The 16,561-nt window shown below is 40.6% G+C and overlaps 1 pseudogene; it reads right to left on the bottom strand.

The window, feature by feature from the left end:
- Positions 1–8,671: 8,671 nt before the first annotated feature.
- Positions 8,672–15,551, bottom strand: LOC108401726 (protein SLFN14-like; annotated as a pseudogene).
- Positions 15,552–16,561: the final 1,010 nt, after the last annotated feature.

The following is a 16,561-nucleotide window of genomic DNA, read 5'->3' as shown; positions in this document are numbered from 1 at the left end:
GCCCAGGAAATCTGCAATTTTAACAATCACACCAGGTGATCCTTACCAGGCAAATTTGAAAACACTGGTTAGGTACCTTTAGATGAGCAGAGGTTTGTTTTACAGACCTATGAGTTGTGTGGCTGGCAACTGCCACTCTTCGGGGGAGGGCACAGCCACCAGGCACAGCTTCTCACACTGGCCTGTGGGGATGAGGGAAGGGGAATGGTCCCTTCCTAGTATCGCTGCTCTGTTGCGGAGTTCTCTGAGATGTCTGCACTCCACTCGCTCTTCATATTTTATGGAGTTAGTGAAGAGCTTTGCATCTTTTACTTGCCCACCACCGTCTTCCTCTCTAGGTGTAAGTTCAGGTGGCTGGGCCAAGAAACCACCTGTAACTAACACAAGAGGCTTTGCTGCCAAGAGTGACCCCTCCCCAGGCTGCCACATGGAAAATGTCTCGCGTACAGTGTGGGAAACTGCAGAGTGGGAAGGGGCCTCCAGAACAACCAACCCAAACAGGATGCAAAACGGAATGTACACTATGATTACAGCTCTGCTAAAATATATCTGCCGATGGACTAACACTGAAAATGAGTAAGTAAAAATGAAAACAACTGTGTGTCCTGGGGTTAGAATGGGGACGAGTTTACTTTTGTTCTGTTTTTTAATCTTTCTCTAATGTTACTATATAGACCTAAAAATGAAAGGTATGTTTTTTAAATTTCTTAGTGTAGAAAACACTTCTCCCTAACATTTCTGTTATGTAAGTCATTTTAGTTACTATGTTGATTTTGTACAGAAAATTTAGAAGGTAAGAATAACCATGTTGCTATATCACAAATATCCTAGTGTACCCAATCCTAGTCTCAATATCAGATCAAATATATTACTATCAACATGGAAACCCATGCTTTTAACTTTGATGCCCAGGCAGGCAGAAGAGCATAGGGCCCAGAAATAAACATTGGAGTCAGGCAGACATGGGTTCAGAACTTAACTAGGTCTACAATTCTTGGGCAAGGTATTTATTTTCCTTTAGGCCACAGCTTCCTCAACTGTAAATTAAAGCTAATTAGAGACCAAATTTATTGAAAGCATTCTACAGGCCAGGTTTTACTTCAATCCTCATCTTTATCTTATAGATAGTACTTTTATCTCTATTTTAAGCTAAGAAAGCTGAGTATTAAAGGAGAGAATTAACTTGCCTGAGGTCATCCAGCTGGTTTCAAGTCACCAAAGGTTTTGGGGTTTGTTGCTTTTTCTATATTATGTTAAGGTTACGTAATTTATGTTCCCATCTGTAATCCTGCAAGTTAAGCTCTCCCTATTAGTTTCTGTGTCAGGGTGACAAGCCTTGGCTTTACTCTCCATGCAGATAGCACAGCGTACCACCTTCTTCTGATACCAGTGACTGTTTTCTCATCGGAACATCATGCCAGCATTTTGTTCTCTTATTTAAGGCAACAAGTCTGTATGTTGTCAGGTACAGTGATTGGGGTTTTCCTATGCACTGCTGATTAGAACCAATATGAATAATGGGAATCTTTTACCTAGACCACCTTTGAGATCCAATAATCTCATCCCTGGTGACTTATAAATATTCCAAAGAAACATAAAGTTGTAATCAGTATATGACTGGCTTAATTTTAATAGTGTAAAATTGCTAGTGACCTAAATTAATAGGAGGATAATTAAAAAATTGAAATTCTGTATAATCTGTTGGTTTATTGTACACCATTAAAAATGGCAATTTTGAAGACTATGCTACAACACAGGGAAATGCATGCATTAGTCAGCTGCTGCTGTAAAACAAACAACCTTCAAATCTCAGTCATGCAATAATAAGCATTAATCTCTCATGCATTTGCAGGTCAGCTGAGTTTTTGCCAATCCAGTTGGGATCAGTTGAACTTGGCTCCAGGCCATGAGCCAGGTTCAAGCCTGCTTCCCATCTCTCATTCCTCAGTGACTGGTGAGCTGCCCAAGGCATAGTCCTCGCATGACAGTAGTAGAAGCCCAAGAGAGCAGTCCTAATGCTGAAATGTGTAAAACCTCTGAGTGTATCACAACTACTAACATTTTATTGGCCAAATAAAGTCACATGGCCAAGCCCGCTTCAAAGGGGTAGGCAAATATACTACAGATCTAATGTTAGGAACTACAAAGGGTATAGGTATAGAGAGTGGTGAATTATTGGAAAAAGAATACATTCTACAACAATGCCTCACAAAAAGGTTAAAAAGAAAACATGTGCATGGGATATAAGGTTGACTCTGCAACTTCATCATAACACAATATTTTTGCATATCAACTAAAAATGGAAATAAACAAAAATGAATAAATATGCCTACATAACAAGATGATAAGAACCCTTTATTTTGCCTTTCTCCATTTCTCAAATTTGCACAACAGATTTATATTACTCTTCTTTTTAAAAGTGAGTTTTAGAAGCCTCTCACAGCAGGCAAGGTATTTCATCAAACTAACTGTTTTATCCTTTATATGAAGGTTGTATAGGAAAATTTAGAATTCCAAGTATATCCAGGTTAGGCAATTATTCAGTCCCTGCCCATTCCAAATCTCAAACTCAAATCTAATGAACATCCAACAACATGGACTCTTAACTTTACCTGTTGCCAAAAAATAGTTTAAATTCCTTTATTCTCTTATTCTTCATTATTGCAGTGTTGATTATTCTCCACACTGACCTCTTTGAAGTCTCCAAAATTAGATACTCCTTTCATTGAACAGAGGCATTGTCCCTAGCAGATCCTGATTTTCTGAAAGCAGCAAGTCCATTCAACAAATAATTCCTGAGCACCTGCCATGTTTGAGGTACTGCACTAGTTGTTTTTGGGCAAATTAAGATGTATAAGTGACCATCCTTACTCACAAGGAGCTTATGGTCTTATGGGAAGAGCAATGTGTACATGTCTGTTTGAGGAAAGAGTGAACAGACTAGAAAGTCTCAGTGGTTCTCAACCCTCCTGGCATATAAAAAGAATCATCTAGACAATGTTTAAGTTAAGACAAACCCGCGTCCAGAGATGCTGATGCTGATTTAACTGGCCTGGTATCTGGCCTGATCACTGGTATTCTTTAAAGCTCCCCCCTGGATAGCCAGGGTTGAGAACTACTGGGTTAGGCCTTCTACTTTAAGTCTGACTGAGTTCTTTGACTAGACTAAGAACTGGCAAAGCTCTTAAATTCAGTATTTAAAACAATTAGTTCTTTTTAAAATCAATTATTTTACCAAAAATTATATAATGCATGTATGTATTTTTAAAAGGTAGGTACTAAGGATTAAGACTAAAATATAACAGTTTCCTGTTCTCTCCATTCCTCCAATCACCCTCTACTTTTGACTCTTTAAATTATTTTTAGAGAATTCACACATCTCCTCTTAACCAAATGTTAACACACTGGCATCTTTTGCTTCATCAAAAACAAATTAATTGCACAGCTTCATCTGCTCCCACCCAAAAGTGCCTCCAAGATCCCCAAGGAAAGGTAAAAAGGAAGAAATGTTAAGTAATTGGAGAACCAAGAGGCAGGGGAGAGGTTCTATTCAATGCATGGCCAGGAGAGCTGGCTACTGGGTTCAGACTGGCCCTTCTGGTGGCTGAGCAATTCAGAAAGGCAGCTAAGAGGGCTTTTCCAAGCACTGCCTGCTCTCCCACCCGTTGGAAAGCTGATAGGCTTTATCTGAAATTATAGCCAAAAGAATGTTTCCACACTTCATCCTGGATTCATGCCTCTCCAGCATCAATAAAGTCATCTTAAACCTTTCTTGAAGTTAAAAACAGTCTGGAAATTGGAACATTTCCAAAATAATTAGAAAATCCTTACAGAAAAAAGAAATCAAGATTGCATTGAACAGCACAGGACAGGCTTAGGTCTTTCGGGAGCTGACTAGAGAAAGGGAGCCTTGACTGGATTTCTAGTTCACATACATTGGAAAGAAGACACGATAGGAAAGTAGAACATGGATTCTGTTATTCCAACAAGTACTTCTCTAGCACAATTTAAAATGAGTTTGGTGCTATCAACAGAAAACAGTTTTGAGGCCATAGAATGTCTGCAAAAAGGAGAGACCAAGTTTAATTTAGAGGACCAAGTTTAATTAAACAGTGAGAGTTTAATTGAGGAGGTGGGCATTTGAACAAGGAGTTGACTGACAGGTAAGGATTTCAACAGGTAGAGGGGGCAGAAAAGGGTTTGAAGGTTGAGAAGTGGCCGAGGGCCAACCAGGAATGGGTACTGGTGGCAGAGGTGGCAGAGTTGCCATCTAGGCTCCCGATGAACTCCGAGTTGGATTGTAAAATTAACTCCAAATCATAATGGAAGAAATCAGGGGTGTTCACAGGTGCATCTATTTCCCAGGCCAGAATCAGAGTATAAACCATTTCCAGTCTAGATTAATTTATTAAAATGTAGGGAATTGATTTAAGCAGAAAATGTGGTGGGAAGAGTGAGGGCAAATTTGGGTAGTCAACCAGGAAACTTTAGAAACTAGGAAAGAGAAAAAATTCCATCTGAAGCAAATAATATGGGACAACTAGTCACTCTTAAAATGCTACATTTGCTTTCTTTCGTAAACCTGACCTGTCTAGTCCTCATGATGGAAATATCTCTTTTTTTAGATATGATTGCCATAGCCTAACATAGTCTGAAGTTTCCATACATTTGAATCCCATTACTAGCTCCCCTTGCTGCAAAGCAATGCTTATGTCATTTGGTTTTGTTTATTTTCTCAAAGAACCAGCTCTTGGTGTCATTGATTTTTTCTACTGTTTTATTCTTCTCAATTTTATTTATTTCTTCTCTGATCTTTATTATGCCCCTCCTTCTGCTGACTTTGGGCCTCATTTGTTCTTCTTTTTCCAGTTTCAGTAATTGTGACTTTAGACTATTCATTTGGGATTGTTCTTCCTTCTTTATATAGGCCTGGATTGCTATATGCCTCCCTCTTAGAACTGCCTTCATTGCATCCCACAGAAGTTGGGGCTTTGTGCTGTTGCTGTCATTTGTCTCCATATATTGCTTGATCTCTTAATTTGGTCATTGATCCATTGATTATTTAGGAGCATGTTGTTAAGCCTCCATGTGTTTGTGAGCCTTTTTGTTTTCTTTGTGCAATTTATTTCTAGTTTTATACCTTTGTGGTCTGAGAAGTTCTTTGGTAAAATTTCAATCTTTTTGAATTTATTGAGGCTCTTTTTGTGGCCTAGTATGTGGTCTATTCTGGAAAATGTTCCATGTGCACTTGAGAAAAGTGTGTATCCTGCTGCTTTTGGGTGTAGAGTTCTGTAAATGTCTGTTAGGTCCATCTGTTCTAGTGTGTTGTTCAGTGCCTCTGTGTCCTTACTTATTTTCTGTTTGGTGGATCTGTCCTTTGGAGTGAGTGGTGTGTTGAAGACTCCTAGAACAAATGCATTGCATTCTATTTCCTCCTTTAATTCTGTTAGTATTTGTTTCACATATGTTGGTGCTCCTGTGTTGGGTGCATATATATTTATAATGGTTACATCCTCTTGTTGGACTGACCCCTTTATCATTATGTAATGTCTTTCTTTATCTTGTTACTTTCTTTGTTTTGAAGTCTATTTTGTCTGATACAAGTACTGCAACACCTGCTTTTTTCTCCCTATTATTTGCATGAAATATCTTTTTCCATCCCTTGACTTTTAGTCTGTGCATGTGTTTGGGTTTGAGGTGAGTCTCTTGTAAGCAGCATATAGATGGGTCTTGTTTTTTTATCCATTCTATTACTCTATGTCTTTTGATTGGTGCATTCAGTCCATTTACATTTAAGGTGATTATTGAAAGATATGTACTTATTGCCATTGCAGGCTTTAGATTCATGGTTACCAAAGGTTCAAGAGTAGCTTCTTTACTATCTAACCATCCAACTTAACTCACTTATTAAGCTATTATAAACACAGTCTGATGATTCTTTATTTCTCTCCCTTCTTATTCCTCCTCCTACATTCTTTATATGTTAGGTGTCTTATTCTGTACTCTTTTGTGTTTCCTTTTGACTGCTTTTGTGAATAGTTGATTTTATTTTTTTGCCTTTAGTTAGTATTTGGTTGGTCTGCTTTCTTTGGTGTGATTTTATGTTCTCTGGTGACATCTATTTAGCCTTGGAGTGCTTCCATCTAGAGCAGTCCTTTTAAAATATCTTGTAGAGGTGGTTTGTGGGAGGCAAATTCCCTCAACTTTTGCTTGTCTGGGAATTATTTAATCCCTCCTTCGTATTTAAATGATAATTGTGCTGGATACAGTATTCTTGGTTCAAGGCACTTCTGTTTCATTGTATTAAATACAGCATGCCATTCTCTTCTGGCCTGTAAGGTTTCTCTTGAGAAGTGTGATGATAGCCTGATGGGTTTTTCTTTGTAGGTGACCTTTTTTCTCTCTCTGGCTGCCTTTAATACTCTGTCCTTGTCCTTGATCTTTGCCATTTTAATTATTATGTGTCTTGGTGTTATCCTCCTTGGATCCCTTGTGTTGGGAGTTCTGTGTGCTACCATAGTCTGAGAGACTATTTTCTCCCCCATTTTGGGGAACTTTTCAGCAATTATTTCTTCAAAGACACTTTCTACCCCTTTTTCTCTCTCTTCTTCTTCTGGTACCCCTATAATGTGAATATTGTTCCGTTTAGATTGGTCACACAGTTCTTTTAATATTCTTTCATTCCTGGAAATCCTTTTATCTCTCTCTGCCTCAGCTTCTCTGTATTCCTGTTCTCTGATTTCTATTCCATTAATGGTCTCTTGCACCTCATCTGGTCTGCTCTTAAGTCCTTCCATAGATTGTTTTATTTCTGTATTCTCCCTCCTAACTTGATCCTTTAGCTCTTGCATATTTCTCTGTAGGTCCATCAGCATGGTTATGACCTTTATTTTGAATTATTCTTCAGGAAGATTGGTTATATCTATCTCCCCAGGTCCTCTACGGGGGTTGTCTTGGTAATTCTGGACTGGACCAAATTCTTCTGCCTTTTCATGGTGATAGAGATAGTCGTAGGCAGGTGGCATGTGTGTCAGCTGAGAGAACAAAGTCCCTTCCTGCTTGCTGGTCACCCTGCCCCTCTCTGCTGCCTGTGCTGGTCACCTGCCCTCCAGGAGCAGAGTCCAGGTTAATTCTCTGAGCCACTGTGGGCGGGGCAGCCCAGAGCCCTGTGGGGAGAGGTAGGCATGCCGGGTGTGCTGTCCTGCAAGAAGCGCAGCCTTCACACCCTGCTCCAGCTTCTCTGCCTGTGCCAGGCAGCCATGCACCGGTGACAGCATCTGGGTCTGGCCCAGGTGGCTGCATGGCAGGAGGAGACTCTGGGCGGCTGCTGTGGGCATGGCTGCTCTCAGGCTGCTCACCTGCTGTGGCAGGGCCATGCTGGAGGGGGAATGAATGGCAGGCTGCTTATCACTGTGAGGGGCTTCAGAGCTGCGCTGCCTCCCAGGGGGCTGGGGTGCCCAAAGCTCCTCAGAATTCCCTACCTGCTGGGCTGAGTGTGCCGGGACGATTCCATCGAGCTGTGAGGCCCCTGTCCCTTTAAGACTTTCAAAAAGCACTTGCTTTTCTTTTGTCTCAGGGGAGCCAGCTGTGGGGACCTGCTCACAGATTACTTTTCCATTTCCCTAATATCCAGCACACCATGCAGTGTGTGTCTGCGCTCCCAGTGTGGATCACCAGGGCTGATTATTTAGCAGTCCTGGGCTTCCACTCCCTCCCTACTCTGACTCCTTTCCTCCCACCGGGGAGCTGGGGTGAGGGGCGCTCGGGTTCCCCCGGGCCGTGGCTTGTATCTTACCCCCTTCGTGAGATGCTGAGTTCTCACAGATGTAGATGTAGCCTGGCTATTGTACTGTATCCTCTGGTCTCTCTTTTAGGAATAGTTGTATTTGTTGTATTTTCAAAAAATATATATGGTTTTGGGAGGAGATTTCCACTGCCCTACTCATGCTGCCATCTTGGCTCCTTCTGTAATTTGCTTTTATATGTTATTATTTAGTGTACAGATTAGCAAAAGCAGCTGGCCCACTTATTACTACAATCCTCACTATCAATTGACAGAGTGGCATTTTCATTCATGCACTGTTTTTTGTATGTTTAATTAGCATAAAGCCATCCCTAAGAGACTGATCCAGACTTGGTGCAAAGAGGAAATCAGTTCTGGGCCTGTACAGCTTGAGGCCTGTAGCCAGTAGGACATGCCAACAAAGGTGCTGCCCTTGAGACACCTTGTCAAAGTAAGTAGCCTGGAGGGAAACCTACCTCCCACCCCCAAAATAGGCTATCAAGGCTGGCTTGCATTAGAAACATTGGGAGATGGAGATATAATAAAAGATGCATTAGGAGAGTAAGTCAAGGAAAACCTCGAAAATTGGTTTGGTCTGAAGACTGCAGGAACTCACTGAACAGGGGACATCACAAAATCACTTCTCTGAGGAGAACCTCTGTGGTTGACAAGGTGAAAGATGGATTGGACTAGGAAAACTAGTGGCAGGGGAACGGTGTACAGGGTGGAGGTGAAGTGGATTGGAGAAAGGACAGTGACAGTGCAAACAGAATGGAGGGTCAGTCTCAAGAGACATTTGACATTTGAGACATGAAAAGGAGCAGCTGCCACCTGCCTGGGAGAAGGAACTTTGCTCTTTCTGGCTACCTGTACTGTTTAAAATCATTTTCAGAAAAGTGCCCTCTTTTCATAAAGCAGGTAGAGGTGTCTAATGGCTCTTGAGGCAAAGCAGAGCCCATGAACTTCCTCTGACAGGCACTTTCTGGACTAAGCCCAGACACAATATTCCTCTCCAGGCCTGAAAATTGCTGAATGCTGTCTAAGATGATGTGACTGCCTGAAACACCAGAGGCCTGGTTGAACACAACCTTTGTTGCTCCATGGGTCTGAAATTCCATTGCTTTTAGCAATGCAAGCTCATAGCATCCTCTGTCTTCCCCTTTCCTGCACAGAATTGGGATGTCTTTGGGCAGATAGCCACATTGGAACAGGTTGTGACATTTTTCTGCACATGTTTCACAATTTGTTCTGTAGTCAGGTTAGTCTCTGTGTCATACACCCCGGGCAGAGCCTGGGCACACATTGCTTCCTCGTAGGCAGCTTCCCTGAACAATGCCAATGTGTCTGGAGACATGTTGGGGGGAGGATCCTCTTTGATCCTCTTCATTTCTTCTTTCAGGTCCATTGCTATTTCCAGGGCACAGTGGATCTCGCTGGTGATTATTTTTTGAGGAAACTGAGCAGATGGAGGGGGAGGCCAGTGATATCTGCATGATGGATTTGGAAAGGATCCAGAAAAATCCAGAGGATCCCGTGGTGAAGGTTTTCACTTCTACTCCCCCTCACCTTTGGATGGGTGATGCTCTGAGCCTTCATGTACCAGTCTCCATATGAACTGCAGAAATTCTCAATCTCATCCATTACTATGTATTTAATCCTTAGGAACTCCCCTTGCATGAAGGTTTTCCAGGTCACAGCCAGACAGGTGGTTTGTTGACTGCAAGGACGAAAGGGAGAGTGGGATCTCAGGCATATAAACAAAGGGAATACTGTGCATTCATTACTCTCTGGATTGAAATCAGAGGCAGTTCTTATATGGAGGCTGATTCATTGATCAATAATGTCCTGAATACTGCACAACTGCTCTACTTACAAGATACCTGACTGACAGAACACATAGTTGTAAACCCCATTCTGTGGGGTTATCTAGTTAAATCAGCATGTGAAATTTTTTTAATGAACCCAGGTAGGAGATTTTATTATTTCTATTCATAATCCATTTCTGCCGATTGACAGCCCCTGAAGACAAGCTCCTTACATCTAAAGGAAATCTCTAAACTAATGTACACTTTTTAATACTGTTTCTTTACTTGCTATCCTAGTTAGAGCTAGAGAACAGTCGTCTAGAGGCATATCACAGTCTTTATATGCAAAAGAGGTATAGGCTAATACAAATTCCTCTAAAGCAAATCCCATTTCCCCCACTTACTTGTGGTACAAAACTGGAAGCATCTTTAAATTTTGGTAAGGAAAACATCAAGAGGTTGCCGAGTTCAATGGCATGTCAAGTAGGGTAACACATCTACAGGCTAGGTCTCTCAGGAGCTACTACTTTGCTTACTTAGTTCAATACCCCTTTATGGTATGTTTTAGCATATCAGAGGAGGAGGAATAAATTAGAGGAGGCAAGAAATAACCAAGTTTGTTTAAAAAAATATGTGCATGAGTGAGAGCATAATATGTGTGTATGTGTTTGTATTTTGCTTTTTTAGATAACAACAATTTGGTTATTTCTTGCCTCCTCTAATTTGGATCCAAATAGTATCAGTCATTACTACAGATTTCCTGATTTTACGTGTGCAGTTCCTACGTCTTGAATCATAACTAGTCATGTTTTCCTCTTCCAGCTTGGACAGTGTAGACTTATTGAAGAAAAGCACTGATTATTAGCCATCTCTGTATCTCCCTCACATTAGGGATTCAATAGATACTTGCTGAATTGAATTTACCTTTTGACTAAGAAGTTTTAAAACTTACCTATAGAGCATAATAAAGAACGTAGCCCTTAGCACAGTTACAAGATGCTCCATAATTGGCATCTACCTCCTTTCCAACTTTATCACTGCTACATACTCACATCGCTCCCTGCTCCATTCAGACTTGCTATTCTGATTCTCTGGTGTCTCCATACCTGTCCACTTACTGTGCCCTTTGCCTTCATCTTACCTACTTCTACTGACTTGTTAAGAGCGTGCCTAAGGATCTCCTTCACTGGGAAGTGTTTGCTGACCAACCTCCAGCCTAAGTTAAGAAAAGTGTTTCTTTATTATCATACTAATTACACAACATTGAGTTTGCTTAGTTTTTCTTTGTCTTCTTTATTCAGTTTTATGGCCAGGTCTTCAATATGCTTTCTGACTCTAATACTAAATGTATACAGTACCTAGCACATAAATGTTGCTCAAAAAAATCTGTTAAATAATTAAGTAAACCAAACCAAAAATTTAAATGAATTTGCCCTCATTTTCTAGATTGCATAACAACCTAGAATCATAAAATTGCAGTTTTGTATACAATTTCAGAAGCAAATTTGCATACTTTCCTGAAATTATTGATTGAGAACAAGTCAAACAAATGAAAATCTTTATAAACAAAATCAAATGGTATTAAATTCAAGTTTCTGCAATGTCAAATTAACTAAAATACCCCATGATTTTCAAGCATTAAATAAATATCAAGCAAAAGTATCTTTAAAGCAAGGTAGACTTATTTCTACCTTTCCTAAATTTAAGGTCACATATTATGGGAAAAAATGTTTCTAGTTACATAAATTTAAAGCTGGCATGGTTGGCAAATTTTGTAATGAGAGGGTTAAATCTGAACATTCCACAGGACCCATTTGTAGCTCAACTACCTGATCACTTGGAAATGTGTATGTAGTTGGGGCTCTTGCATTTACACAGCAAAACCTTAAACAAAAAACACAAATTACTTCTGTGATACTATGGAAAACACTGACTAAATACATTTATTGTGTTTAGTTATTGAAACACTTACGTTACATAATCTCTTAAGGAGTCACTTTCACAAACATAGAGGATCTCTTTTGGTTTGCAATGAAACAAATTCTTAATTTTCTCCATGATCTTAATGGCTATGTTCCTGGAAAGCAGTGGATGAACAATTATCGTGTCTTGTGAAGGCTCTCTTAGAGCAATTCACACTGCTCTGCTATGAGCAAGTTTAAAAACTCACAGCCCAACTGGTCACTCAGAAGAGATCTAGAGCACAGAGAGACCACGATAAGGGCCTGCAGTAAGTCTTCCATTTCATCCTCATTAGCAAGCCTATAGGATTTGGGATAGTGCACAGGGATCTCACCAAGTCTGTACTGTGCGCTGGGCAGGTGCAGCAGTCTCAGAATAACACACACTTTCCCTGTGTAACCACCGACAGTTCCCAGTTTCTATTTTACCTGATGAGCAGTGTTTCAGGCATATTCAAGCCCTCCAATCCAACCAGAGTCTATTAAGACAGTACAGAATACCAGGGGACTGTTAACCGCTATTAGGAGAGCATCACACAAGACATTCTGTTCTTTCCTTAAGCCAACATCACTAGCCCAGCTTCTAGAAAATATCACAATCCTCTGAGAACATGGAAATATCTGTGTCTTCATTAATTCCTTCACCGTGTATGGTCTGAGAATAGCTTCTTACAGGGGGATTCTGGTTTAAATTGTATCTCTTCCTGTGTCACTGAAAATGTAAGGAACAGACAGAAGTTACTAAAATTTACAAAAGCAGATCATAAGGATTCCTGCAACATCATAGGAAGAAATGAGCCCAGCCGTGGAACTATGAGTTTCCTTTTCTACAAAAAAGCAACCACTCTTCACAGGCCGAATTATGCAGTTCACATTTCTGGCAGTTTTCAAACAGTGGAAGACCACAGGGAGGGGTCTTCACAGAACAGCCTGCTAGCACCCTCTGCTCAACCCCAAATGGTCCACTGCTGCTAGGAAGGTATTTCTTCCTGCTAAAGGTTTGTGTGTGTGTGTGTGTGTGTGTGTGTGTGTGTGTGTAAGCCTGATACTTTTGAGAAACTAAGAACTTTCCTATAGAACAGTGACTCTTAACCTGTGGCAATTTTGTTCCCCAGGGGACATTTGGCCATGTCTGAAATTTTTGATGGTCATAGCTAGAAAAGTGCAACTGACATCTAGTGGATAGAGGCCAGGAATGCTGCTAAACGTCCAACAACTCACAGGGCAGCCCCCCTCAACAAAGAAGGATCTGACCCAAATGTCAGTAGTTCCAAGGTTGAGAAAGCGCTTTATGAAGAGTCCAGGTGACTCCATGGCTCACCTCCTTCTGCATCAGAAAGCTAGGGGGCAGTTCTCTTGGGTATAGACCTAAGGAATTTAGGAGAACTCCTAAAGTGTCTCAGAACAAGAGCCATATGGGACTGGATGTCCCAAAGCACACAAAAATGTAGTGTGGATATGATGACAAGGAAACAAGAGTCAGGATCATTTTCTCTGCTAAGTCCGACATGTGACTTCCTCTATAGAGAAAGGCGTGGACTAATTGCTACCAACTCCTCCCAACTTAATTTTAGAAAACAGTCTTTTCAGGTGCAATCATGAAGGAATACCTGGAAACAAACTTTGTTGTAGAGCCCTCTTAAATCCCAGGACTTTTATAGGATATAGTGAGCTTCTTAGTGCAGAGGAAGCTGATGCAATCAGGTGAAAACTGTATTCTGCGGTCAAACTGGAAGTTGCGAAACAAATACATGGAAAGTTGTTTCAGAAGAAAAGAAAAAGTAAAGAACTTTTAATTTTTTTAACTTCCACCTGTTGATATGTGAAATGCATGGTGCCTGAGTCACTCAGACACTTTTCAGGCCTCAAACAGTTCACATGTTAGGAAAAGAAGTGTGGGGACTCCTGCAGGTTCATGCATCTCTAAGTCACTGTGTGACTCATCTGGGACAAGTCATTCCACCTCTCTCTCATGCAACGGTGAGGTGATGATCCCTAAATTTCCTTCCAACTCTAATATTCTCATTTCAAGTCATCTCTAAGAGGAAAGGCTTTCTGTTGGGGGATCAGAAAAAGTTAAGCACAGTATTTTTTTTTTATATGGTTATGATCGTCTTAAGTCCCTATCCAACAATTTAGATAGCATAGAAAGTGGCGGGATCTCTAGTTTGGAGTGTGTGGGTATGTGTGTGTGAAAGAGAAAAATAAACTCAAACAAATTTAGGACAAGGAAAGAATGATGCAATAAAATCACTAAAGTCTTGATATAAACTTCTTTTATCCAATTTGAAACATAATGACCATGAGGGAAAACTGGTAAGATTCCTTCAGCCTCTTAGTCCTTCATGGATTGATCAGAAATCGCCAGAGCTGATTCTGAGCAAAACTCTAAGGGAAGTGAAAACACAAGGTCCCTCCTGCCTCCGCCCCACCACCTTTCCCTGCCCAGAATCTCCTTTCTCTTTAATTTTCACCCACTTGGTGGCTCCCCACACCCAGTAGTTGAAGGTATTAGCTCCTAACGTTAACTGAAACAGTTCGGATTTGTCAGTAAGCTTCCCTTGAAAGAATTAGTGGAGTCAATCTTGGTAATGTTTCCCTAAAATATCATCTTTAGCGTGTAACTTTTTGATGAACGTTTTGATGAGGAACATCATCCTGCAAAATTTTTTCAACAGGTTTTCACAGTGCATAAAAGGGAACATACACTAATTCACGGCTGATGGATATTTTAACATCCTTAAAATGGACTAGAATCTAAGCATTTCTTGATCTCAAAGAGTTCACATTTTGAGTATTTGGAATTAAAGCTATTAGAAAAAGAATATTTGTAAGCAAAAACGGCTTTCTATTCTTTAACTAGAACAGAAAGGCAGAGAAGGGGGTTCCTCCCTGGTAACTGGATAATGCCTTCCCTTCGGCTTTACCTGACTGTGCATCCAGCATCATGGCCACCCAGTGCTCTGCTGTCAGCCTTGTGACACAATTGTCCCTCATGATCCAGGAATCCGGGGCTTCTGAGAATACCACGCAGCAAAAGGGCTCCACCTGAACCGCACAGACATAACCATACAGGACATCTTTTTGGTACACATTCAAGATTTTGGTAGTGAAATTCACCTTTGGCTTCTTACAGCAGAAGTGGAATGCAGGCAGTTTTTAATGCAGTTTTCTATTTCTTTTTTTAATAAGTCAGGGTTCATTTTTCCTGTTTTACATCCAAGCGCTTCTTTGCTCTTATCATCCACCCCAATAATTAAGTATCCCCCTTGGGTGTTGGCAAATGCAGAAACATAGTGAGGCAGCATTTCCCTAATCCGAATCCGAGGGACAGTCTTCCTGGTGGTAAACCTTTTAAACTCAACATGTGTGGACTCAGTAAAGTTGAGTTTCTCCTTATATGTGAGTCTGTCCTTTTCAAAAATTTCTGAGGCAGACATCCTCATATCTTCCTCTTCCTGAATGTGTCTGTCAAGAACTTTCTGAGGATGTGTCCCTTTCACCCTCGATCTCCCTCTTTGGGCTCTAAACTGCTTCTCTCTGAGAAGCTCCAGGGCACTGCTGGCACCCAGGTTGATAGTGGAAGTCACAGCTCTCTGATATAAATTGGAGCGCAAGCTACAAATCTTTAGGGGGAAGCTGAAAACGTCTGGGCTCCATGCCTTCACAAATATCAGGAGATCGTGCCCCTGCTGCATGTAGTCAAGGTATCTCTGTGAACCCGAAGGAAGGAGCTTTTGAAAAGATGTTTCCAGATCCAGTCCCAGCCCATGGCAGCAGTAGCTGTAGGTTTTGTCGTGGATCTCTGCTTTGATCACACACCCCCCAGAATTTAACAGTGCACATGTGGCTTGGATGATTTTAGAATTCTCAGTTCTTTTCAAATAACTGCTGGTCATCTTCTTCCTGTTCTCTTCTCCAAAAGTGACTCTGCCCACTTCTACAATTATCTCAGGGTAGAGCATTTCTGTATCAGTCTTGAGACTCTCCATCTCAGCAGCCCGTCTGTGCTCCAAACAATAATGGAAAGGGGTTCCAATTAATTATCAGGACAGAAATGCTTCTACATTAACAAGAATCCTAAAGATGACAATACTTTCCAGATATTACAATACTTATAAATTACTGCAGGTACATTTTAACATCAGAAATAACTGATATCACTGCTTTCTAACAACTTTGCCAAGATCTATAGCCTTCCCAGCATGAAGAGGCATAAGCAAAGGTGAATGTTAAATGCTTTGGCATAATGGAAAAATTATGTTACTGAAATTTTTGCCATTTTTTCATTTAAAATTAGGAAGCTCCAACAATAAGCCCAGGCGTAAAGGGCATGGGTTGGCACAGAAGCCAAAGCAAGTTATTAGAGAATTTGCAGGAGTAGAAGTTGAAGTCAAAAGATGCTCCTAATTAAAATTCAAAGGAGAAAGAAATGAAGGCAGTAGAGAAATAAAGGAGTATAGTTCTAGAGTATATGTGATATAGAAGATCTTATTATAAAAACAAACATTAAGCTCAGTGTTGTTTATGTGCTATTTTATACATTTTTAAAAACTTTATTTTACTCCTGAAAGAATGGCCAATTAATATCAAAGGCAGAAATATTTTTAGCTCTTCAAACATTCTTCTAAAAGTACATTTCTTTAGATAGAGTGGGATGCCAGAGTGTTCCTCCCCTCCTAATAGTTCTGCCCTGTGCTGTGGGAACCTCTAAGAGTTGGAAAAGAACATGAGCCTTTGGGCATATAAACTGTGGTCAATCTCTTTTTGCTTCACAAACCAGAAAACAGCCACCCAAATTGAAATTAGAAAATTAAGTAAATGTTTCAGAAACGACCTCCTTAGCTTTTGGTAAATGCAAAATATTTACTAACCCAAAGACAAAATTCTTCCTCTAGAAGAGAACCCATTCCTTTTGTGTGATCTTTGCAATGCAGAGGCCATGTGGGTCTATACCCCCCAAGCATATATACCATCAAGAGGGAAGAAAGCAGGACATGTGCTCTTCTCTG

The sequence above is a fragment of the Manis javanica genome, chromosome 4, assembly GCF_040802235.1.
Source record: "Manis javanica isolate MJ-LG chromosome 4, MJ_LKY, whole genome shotgun sequence".
Taxonomy (NCBI): Eukaryota; Metazoa; Chordata; class Mammalia; order Pholidota; family Manidae; genus Manis; species Manis javanica.
The sequence above is the reverse complement of the archived record's forward strand: the minus strand, read 5'-3'. Positions and strand labels throughout refer to the sequence as shown.